Source organism: Cebus imitator, unplaced genomic scaffold, assembly GCF_001604975.1.
Source record: "Cebus imitator isolate Cc_AM_T3 unplaced genomic scaffold, Cebus_imitator-1.0 Scaffold385, whole genome shotgun sequence".
Classification (NCBI taxonomy): domain Eukaryota; kingdom Metazoa; phylum Chordata; class Mammalia; order Primates; family Cebidae; genus Cebus; species Cebus imitator.
The window spans coordinates 2,413,207-2,423,757 of NW_016107700.1; the positions used below are offsets into that span (position 1 = coordinate 2,413,207).

At 42.4% G+C, this 10,551-nt stretch overlaps 1 protein-coding gene across 9 annotated transcripts in view; it reads right to left on the bottom strand.

Moving 5' to 3' along the window:
* Positions 1-10,551, bottom strand: part of MACF1 (microtubule actin crosslinking factor 1) — a 421,177-nt gene that overhangs the window by 249,149 nt on the left and 161,477 nt on the right. The window lies entirely within an intron of this gene.

Here is a 10,551-nt window from a genome sequence, read left to right on the forward strand (position 1 = left end):
AGGCTGAGGCAAGAGAACTGCTTGAACCTGGGAGGTGGAGGTTACAGTGAGCTGAGATCACGACACTGCACTCCAGCCCAGGCATAGTGCAAGACTCTGTCTCTAAATAAATAAATAAATGCATACATACATACATACAAAAATTAGCCGGGTGTGGTGCCAAGCACCTGTAATTCCATCTCCTTGGGAGGCTGAGACAGCAGAATTGCTTGAACCCAGGAGGGGGAAGTTGCAATGAGCCGAGACTGCGCCACTGCACTCCAGCCTGGGCAACAGAGTGAGACTCTGTCTCAAAAAAGAATTCAAATAAATAAATAACACTATTGAATAGATACAGAGAGAGGTAATGGGGGAGGAAAATACAAAGAGATTTTTTTTTCCCTTCTCTGGAAAATTGTCAACAACAGAAAACAGTGTTTCTAAAGCATACTAGACACAGCTCTACCGAAAGAAGGGTAAAGAACTAGCTATCATTTACTGGGTGCTTCTGTGCCAGGAATTTTTCAGACACAGAGATAGGATTTGGAGGGCTCAATTAATATGTCCCAAATCACACACCTACTAAATTGCCAGGCTGATCAAATCCGGATCTATCTCATCCTAAAATCTTCATCTCTTCTGTTCATACTAGTTTGCCTGTGAAGTTTTCCACAAATCTCTTAGGATAAAGACCAGTAGACTAATCATCAAAATTTTAGAAGACCAGGAGCAGTAGCTCAAGCATGTTATTCCAGCACTTTGGGAGGCTGAGACAGGAAGATTACTTGAGCCCAAGAGTTTGAGACCAGTTGCAGCAACACAGTAAGATTCCATCTCTACAAAAAATTTTATAAACTAGCCAGGTGTGGTGGTACATGCCTACAGTCCCAGCTACTCAGGAGGCTGAAGCGGGGAGGACTGCTCGAGCCCAGGAGACTGAGGCTGTGGCGAGCTATTATCACACCTCTGCACTCCAGCCTGGGTAACAGAGCAAGATCCTGTCTCAAAAAAAGAAAACATTTTAGAAGGAGTCAGCTGAAGCAAGACTGTTCAAGAATTACCAATATGGATGCTTCTTTCTAACAAATAATTATACTTTTTGTCAACAAATAAGATGAGGAAAAAACTGCAATTATTCAGGGCCTTGCCTGTTTGCACTCCCTCAGAAAATCGTTGTCAAAATTAGTAAATGTCTCCAAAGAAGATAAATAAATGGATAATAAACACATTAAAAGATACTCAACATCATTAGCCATAAGGAAAATATAAATCAAAACCGCAGTGATTCACGCCCTCTAGGACGTCTATTTAAAAGACAGATAATAAGCATTAGCAAAAATGCAGAGAAACTAGAACCCTCATACACTGTTGGTGGGGAGGTAAAATGATGTAGTCCCTTTGAAAATAATGTGATAGTTACCAACAAGTTAAACACAAGTTACCATATGACCCAGCAGTTCTGCTTCTAGGTATGTAACTAAAGAGAACTAAAAACATATGTCCAGACAAAAACTTGTAAATGAATGTTCATTGTAGCATTGTCCATAACAGCCAAAAAGTGAAAGCAACTCAAATGTCCATCAATTGATAAATGGATAAACAAATCATGATATATCTATACAATGGGATATTATTTGCCAATAAAAAGAAATAAAAGACTGATTTTGCTACAATGTGAATGAACCTCGAAAACATTATGCTAAATAAAAGAAGTCAGTTACAGCTGGGCACGCCTATAATCCCAGCACTTTGGGAAACCAAGGTGGGCAGACCACTTGAGGTCATGAGTTCGAGACCTGTCTGGGCAACATGGCGAAACCTGTCTCTACTGAAAATACAAAAATTAGCCAAGCATGGTAATGGGGACCTGAAATCTTGGCTACTCAGGAGGCTGAGACAGGAGAATCACTTGAGTCCAGGAGGCGGTGGTTGAAGTGAACCAACCTGGGCGACAGAGCAAGACTCTGTCTCAAAAAAAAAAAAAAAAAAAAAAACAAAAAAAAAACACTTAATCATAGTGATGAATGCATAATTCTGAACATACTAAGAGTTACTGAATTGTATACTTTAAATGGGTGACGTATTATATGATAATTAAGCTTTTTTTTTTTTTTGGAGGCAAGATCACTTCATCACCCAAATTAATATCCCCCAAATCACACATCTAGTAAATGGCTAGGCTGATCAAATCCAGGTCTGGAGTGCGGTGGTGTGATCTTGGCTCACCACCGAGATCTTCTACCTCCCAGGATCAAGAGATTCTCAGACCTCAGCCCCCCAAGAAACTGGAATTACAGGTGTGGGCCACTTCATCCAGCTAATTTTTATATTTTTAGTAGAGACAAGGTTTTGCCATCTTGGCCACGCTGGTCTTGAACTGCTCCTCAAGTGATCCACCAGCCTTTGCCTCCCAAAGTGCTGGGATTACAGGCATCAGCCACCATGCCCTGCCAGCTTTTTTTAATTTGAAACAAGTTCGCAACCATGGCTCACTTCAGCCTCAACCTCTGCAGTTAGCCAGTTCAAGCAATTCTTCTGCTTGAGCCTCCTGAGTAGCTGGGGCTACAGGTGCAGACCACCCTAATTTTTTTTTTTTTTCTGTAGAGACAAGGGTTGTGGGGGCAAGATGGTGTCTCACTATGTTACCTAGGCTGGTCTCAAACTCTTGGCCTCAAGAGATCATCTCCAGTCAGCGTCCCAAAGTGTTGGGATTACAGGTAGGTGTGGACCACTGTGCCTGGCCGTAAAGTTTTCTGTTGTTGTTGTTGTTTGCGAGATAGGGTCTCACTTTCATTGCCCAGGCTAGAGTGCAGTGGCATGATCACAGCTCAGTATAGCCTTGACTTCCCAGGCTCAGGTGATCCTCTCACCTCCTTCTTCCAAGTAACTGGGACTACAGGTGCGTACCACCATGCCTGGCTAGTTTTTTAATTTTTTTGTAGAAACGGGGTTTTGCCATGTTGCCCAGGCTAGTCTCGAACTCCTGGGTTCAAGCAATCCGCCAGCCTCAGCTTCCTGAAGTGCTGGGATTACAAGCGTGAGCTATGGCATCCAGCTACAAATCAATTTTTTTAAATTAGTGAATAATTAGATTTTGAGAAACCAAGTCCAATCCTCCCCAATGCCCATGCATTAACAAGTCAAGGAGGGCTCTGCTGGCTCCTTTTTTTTTTCTTTTTTTTGAGGTGGAGTCTCACTCTGTTGCACAGGCTGGCATGCAATGGTGCAATCTCAACTCACTACAACCTCCGCCTACTGGGTTCAAGCAATTCTCCTGCTTCAGCCTCCCAAGTAGCTGGGATTACAGGCATGCGCCACCACACCCAGCTAATTTTTGTATTTTTAGTAGAGACGGGTTTCACCATGTTGGTAATGCTGGTCTTAAACTACTGACCTTAAGTGATCCACCCACCTTGGCCTCCCAAAGTCCTGACATTACAGGTGTGAGCCGCTGCTTTTGGCCTCATAGTATTGTTTGATACCGGCCAAAAACCTGATCAGAAAACCTTTCCTCTAAACAATTAAAAGGAAATGTAAGCAGCCTGATTTCCTTGACTCAAACCACGCTGAAGAGCAATATATAGGTCAGAGGAGAAAATTTTTAAGACAAAAGTATGTTATTTATTCTCTCCTACACTTATTAAAAGATACAGGGAAAGGGAAAGTGAGCCTAGTAACTTCAGATAGATCTCTGAATGGCAGATTTCCAAACTGCAAAAGCAGAAACCATATTGATTCATTGGCCAAATTTGTCTTCAAGGAAAAGCCCATCACTAAAAAAACAGACTATAGTTGTCCTAGACGTCTTTACTCTGTCTGGAAAGAATTACACTTACATGCAGGGAATAAAAGTAGCAATGGGAATCCCTGTTTGAGAGCGGGGGTGGGAGGGGAGCAAAGTGTGAGGCTCTTTGCATATAAGAATTCTATCCTATCGGGAATTTGAGACCAGCTCTACTAAAAATACAAAATTAGCTGGGTGTGGTGGTGGCACATGCCTGTAATCCCAGCTACTTGGGAGGCTGAGGCAAGAGAATTGCTTGAAAGGGGGAGGCAGAGGTTTTGGTGAACCGAGATGGTACCACTGCACTCCAGCCTGGGCAAGAAAAGCAAAATTCTGTCTCAAATAAATAAATAAAATAAGACAAAATAAAATTTTACAAAAGGTACCTTTACTTTTAATAGGCAGGCACTTAAGCATAGGGAATAGAAAATGCAGAGTAAAGCCCAAGCCCAAATGGAGACCCAAATGGAGGCCTGAGAAGCATTTAGAATGAAATTAAGCCCTAAAAATATCAGGTCCAGGCAAAAATAGCCACAAACCACTACCACATAGTCACATGTAGGCCTCAAAGGCAACTTTCCTTTCCTTAGCATCTAACCAGCACGACTTTGTCATTCTCTTTTTTTTGTTGTTTTTAATTTTTTTTTTTTTTAAAGACGAGGTTTCATCATGTTGGTCAGGCTGGTCCTGAACTCCTGACCTCAGGTGATCCGCCCGCCTTGGCCTCCAAAGTGCTTGGATTACAGGTGTGAGCCACTATGCCTGGCCTACTTTGTCAATTTCTTAAATTAAACCCCACTGCCAGTCTCATTCTGATATTTCCCACAGACATGAATAAGCAAAAAGGAGCCAGTGAATTGACCCATGTGGCCAACACAGACGCTGCACAGGAGAGAACACGTGGAATCAGTGCTACCCTGTATTCAACTGGAGTGGCTGAAACAGAAATAGAGAAACTGTAAGTGGGCCAAGTGTGGTGGCTCACGCCTATAATCCTAGTACCTTGAGAGGCCAAAGCAGGAAGATCTCTTGACAACAAGAGTTGGAGACCAGCCTGGGCAACATAGAAAAGAAGAGGGGGAGGGGGAGGGGAGGGGAGGAGGGGAGAGGGGGAAAGGGAGAGAGTAAGGCAGGCAGGCAGAAAGAAAAGAAAAGAGAAAAGAAAAGAAAGATTGATTGTAAGCATTAGTAAAAATTTGAAAATTTTTGCTGGTATATATGGAAATTTTATCTAAATTCCAGGAAGGCCAGGGACTTCTAGATTACACACACAAAAATAGAAAGAACTGCCCTATCTGCTAGACTAAATACTGGGCTTTTCCTTTCTGACTACTAACCTCTGAAGTCAGTAAGAACTGACCAGAAAAAGTATTTTTCTCCCTCCTAAGGAGCTCATACTTTCACGTTCTCTTTAGGGGAATAAACTTTATCAGCTACCAGCACCCAGAGATATGGCATAGATAATTTAAATAAGACCTCATTTAGAAACCTAGATTTCTCTTTTTGATGGTTCTGGTACATTAGCAGAACTCTTACATTTGTAGGTCTGCATTCTAAATTAGTTGTTTATATATTTCAGATGCTTACATCCTTAACAAATCTCTTTTAAGATTGGATCAAAAGTGTTTTCAAAAAGAAGGAATTAATTTGCTTATCCCAAAGTAAGCTGTTTTCAAAAAGAGTATCAGGGGATCCAAGAGATCCCAAGGTCAACTAAATCTAGAAGTTGGGAGACTTGGTGGGTTTTTTTTTTTTTTTTTGAGACAGAGTCGCACTCTGTTGCCCAGGCTACAGTGCAGTAGCACAATCTCGGCTCACTGCAACCTCTACCTCCCGGGTTCAAGTGGTTCTCCTGCCTCACCCTCCCAAGTAGCTGGGATTACAGGTACCAGCCACCATGCTAATTTTTGTATTTTTAGTAGAGACAGGGTTTCACCATGTTGGCCTGGCTGGTCTCAAACGCCTGACCTCAAGTGATCCAGCCCCCTTCCATCTCCCAAAGTGCTGGGATTATAGGCATGAACCACACTGTGCCTGGCCACCTAGCTGGTTTTGTCCTTACATTGTTCTACCTGCCAAAGGTAGTATTAATCTGGGGTGTACTCGGGGAGCAAAGCAAAGGATGCTTGAGTTGCAAAAAAACAAATCTCAATCCCTAATTCTCAACCCCAAATTAAAAGAATTCCAATTTAGAGCAATAACTCTGATTAGTAATCAATCTCTCTCTGAAATATCCCAAGATAAGCAAATGCTATTGAAACTGTAAGGCTAGGGGACTGAGAAAAGATGAAAAATAGCTAAGGATTCAAGTAAAGCTTTGGCTGGCCTCCAATTTCTAACAATGCTCTGATGTGTTCCTTTAGCTTCTCCCTCCCTGAGCCTCCTGTCATCACACAGCACTGAGGCAGAGGTCCAACAGGCAGAGCTACAAACATGCAGCAAGGAGCCAGAGCACTGGAATTCACTACAAAGTTCAGGGGACATGGTCAAGGCAGGATCGATTCATTTCCTCCAACTGTTAGAGATAAGATATGAAAGAATCAGCTGGGAGCATGGTTAGCAGAAAGAACATGCAATTATGATCGGAAGACTCATGACTGATTGATCCTTAGCTCCATCCCTCACTAGCTGTTCATTCTGGCAAAGTCACTTCACTCCTCTTAACTCTCATTTTCCCTCTCTGCTAAAATTGAGAGGATAAAACACTTTTACGTACTTCAGGGTTATTATAAGGATTAAGTCAGATAAGAATGTGCTTTATAAGCTATAAAATACTAGTTTAGTGTTTATAGAAATATTAGTTACCTCAAGCTAACAAGTATCCAAATATCCACAAATTGGATACTTCTTATGTGCTCTGTGTAGCACTTAACAGAGAAAGTAGCATAATACAACCCCAGTCCTTAATGAGTACTCTAACAGAGAACACAGATGAGTGAACACACAGGCATCTCTTCAAGGCAGTATGAAACAGGGATGGAGTTGCAGTTGATTTAGTCTGAGGAACAGAGGTCAGAATCTCAGGAAGGTGATACTGGAGCTAGGCCTAGAAGGTGAAGTGGGTGATGGCCAGGCAGGGGAGGCTGGGACGTGCATTCTAGGGAGAGAAATTAAATTAGCAAGGAGGTGTGAAAGTACACAGTATTTAGGGAGCAGTGAGTTGTCTCATGGCTATAGCGCAAGCTATAAAAAACAGATTGCTTGGAAATGAAGCTGGACAGGTGGGCAACAGAGCAAGACTCTGTCTCAAAAAAATAAAGGAAATCGCAATTTCTTTCCTCCTTATTTCTCTCCCTTCTTTGTCCTGACACTCTAAATAATAAGACACAATATTTGCCTTCAAGTGATAATATAGCTGAAAGATATAGCATGTATATAAACACTTCGGATGCTGTAACAAAAGCACATAAGGAGTACAGTCACAGGCACTAAGAAAGGGTAGTCGGTTCCACATCAGAGTCAGGAAAATATTTATTGAAGAGGGGTTAAGTTGGTGTTATCCAGGCAGAACAAACTTGGGGAAGGTATTCTAAGCACTGGAAGCAGAATGAACAAAGATACAGAGTCATATAATAGCATGGTACATAGTTCAGCAAGAGCTCAAGGTATAGGTATGAGGGAAACTCGGTGCTATGAGCCTGAAAAGGTAGGCAGCAACCAGAGCCAGTTCTGCATAGATTCAGAACAGTTTCTAGACTTTAGATTGCCTAAATTCTAAAATTTCAGCTCTGCCGTTTTCCAGCAGCATGGTCTTGGACAAATTACTTACCCCCTCTAAGGAGTACATAAAATGGGGATATTAACAGAACCCACAGCATAAGATCACTGAAGGATTAAATGAAAGAATCCATGTAAAGGACCTAGTATAGAAAGTCCGATTTAGGGCTAGTCACAGTGGCTCATTGCACTCCAGCCTGAAAGACAGAGCAAGACTTCATCTCAAAAACAAAACAAAACGAAACAGTCCCATTTAGACTAGGTATGGTGGCTCATGCCTGTAATTCCAAGACACTGGGAGACCAAGGCGGGAGGATTGCTTGAGGTCAGGAGTACAAGGCAAGCCTTGGCAACACAGCAAGACCCCACCTCTATGAAAACACACACAAAAATTAGCCAGGCATGGTGGCACATGCCTATAAACCTAGCTACTTGGGAGGCTGAGGTAGGAGGATAATTTGAACCCAGGAGTTGGAGGCTGTAGTGAGCTATGATTGTACCACTGTACTCTAGCCTGGCAACAGAGCAAACCCTGTCACACACCCCACACACCCACACCCACACGAATAGAGAGAGAGAGAGAGAGAGAGAGAGAGAGAGAGAGAATATGTCTGATTGACAAGAAGTCAAGATACTATTACTACCATTGTTATTATAGAAAACTTTGTTAGGAAACTATTATAGTGGTCAAGGCAACAGACACTGAGGCCCTGAACAAAAGCAGCGACATAGAGAGGGAGAAGAGAACAGACATGCATGCAGTCTTTCTGAGCTGCAAGTGATTGGCTGGACTTGGTAACAAGGGAGAGATTATGGATAGTACTGAATCAAATATGATTCTAGGTTCCTAACTTGGGCAACTAGCTATGTGAGTGAAAATATTTACAATTTAGGGTATGTTCAATAAAAGCTATGCCTGGGTAACATACAGATGAACATGTAAAATACACCAGGACACTCGCCTTTGGCTCTGGTAAGAATGCAAGAAAAGGCTCTATTACTGCCTTCTTATCCAGATCTAGTAGTGTGAAAATCACACTCACTTGCAGTACCCACTAAACAAATGGCCCTAAGAAGTCATATTTGATTTGTGTAACCACCTCCTGACCCATGGTTTACTATAGATGGACAATTGGCCCATGGAGGAAAAGAAGACCTCGGCCAACCAGACTTGCTGTGTTTGTGCATTCAGAATCCTATGGCCTCAGAGCATCGCTGTTTGATGGACAGCCACCATGGCTCACTTATAGCAATAAAAGAAAAGCAGAGAAGTGAATATAGTAGGCACATAGAAGCAAAATGAAGGAGTACAAGGCCCCATAAACGAGAAAGACCTGGGCAGCACAGTGAGAACCCATCTCTACAAAAAAATTAAAAAATTAGCAGGGTATGATAGTGCATGCCTGCAGCCGGGTACAGTGGTTCAAGCTTGTAATCCCAGCACTTTAGGAGGCCAAAGTGGACAGGTCACTTGAGGTCAGGAGTTCGAGACCACCCTGACCAACACAGAAAAACCCCATCTCTACTAATAATACAAAAACCAGCCGGGCATGGTGGCACATGCCTGTAATCCCAGCTACTTGGGAGGCTGAGGCACGAGAATTGCTTGAACCCGGGAGGCAGAGGTTGCAGTGAGCTGAGATGGGACCATTGTATTCCAGCCTGGGCAACAAGAGTGAAACTCCATCTCAAAAAAAAAAAAAAAAAAAGAGATTGTGCATGCCTGTAGTTCCAGCCGCTCAGGAGGATGAGGTGGGAGAATCACTTGAGCCTAGGAGATCAGGGCTGCAGTGGGCTGTGATCTTTCAACTGTTCTCTAGCCTGGGCAACAGGATTAGACACTATCTCAAAAAAAAAAGAAGAGAGAGAGAGTTGTTTTCTGATAACTGTTTAGTTTTCATAAAGCCCAGCTGTATCCAGACATCAGATTCTATGAGGTCATCCCATATCCACTTCTACTTGTGCTTCTTTGTATCCCATGCAACCAAACAATCCTGGTGGCTACAATGGATGAGACTACCCAAGAAGAATACAGAGCACAAAACCAAAAAATGGCCAAGGTTAGGACCCTGGGGAACACCAACATGGAAGAGTCAGACAGGGGAAGAAAAGCCAGTGAAATAGGCAGAAAAAAATGCATTCACAGAGGAAAGAGGTCATTGAGGAAAAAGCAATGGTCTAGAAGTCAATGTAAGAGAGGGTTTTAAGATGTAGACAAGTGTCAAATGCTACAGAGAAATAAAGTAAGAGGAATATGAAATAGGTTACTGGATAAGCCAATTAAAGGATCATTGGCGACCTTTTGCAGAGAAGCACTGACTATTATTATATTTCAAAAACTTTGTTTTCAGATCCTGACTGCCATAGTAGTCACACTGTTTATCTTTAGGTGAGTCTTAACATGCCTCTTTTATTTAAAATAAAAATAATAACAAAACTTCACCCAGCCCTTATTGTATCTTAGACTACCTCGTGGTAAAATTCATGTAAAATTCATCAGTTTGAACATTTAAGAGTCATGCACTTTGGCCAGGCGCAGTGGCTCATGCCTGTAATCCCAGCACTTTCAGAGGCCGAGGCAGGTGAATCACAAGGTCAGGAGTTCAAGACCAGCCTGGCCAAGATGGTGAAATTCCGTTTCTACTAAAAATATAAAAATTAGCCATTACTGGTGGCACACGCCTGTAATCCCAGCTACTCGGGAGGCTGAGGCAGAAGAATCACTTGAACCCAGGAGGTGGAGGTTGCAGTGAGCTGAGATCATGCCACTGCACTCCAGCCTGCGTGACAGAGTGAGACTCCATCTAAAAAAAAAAAAAATTTCATGCACTTTAGAGACAAAATCCCCCTCTCCTATCCTTCCATAGTATTCAGATTAAAAAATAAAAATATGCTGGGCACAGTGGTTCACGCCTATAATCCTAACACTTTGGGAGGCTGAGCTGGGAAGATCACTTTAGCCCAGGAGTTTGATACCAGACTGGGCAACATAGTGAGACTTTGTCTCTATTTAAAAATAAATTAATAAATGAGAAAATTGAAGATCTAGTGAATCTCTGATTAGGAAAATG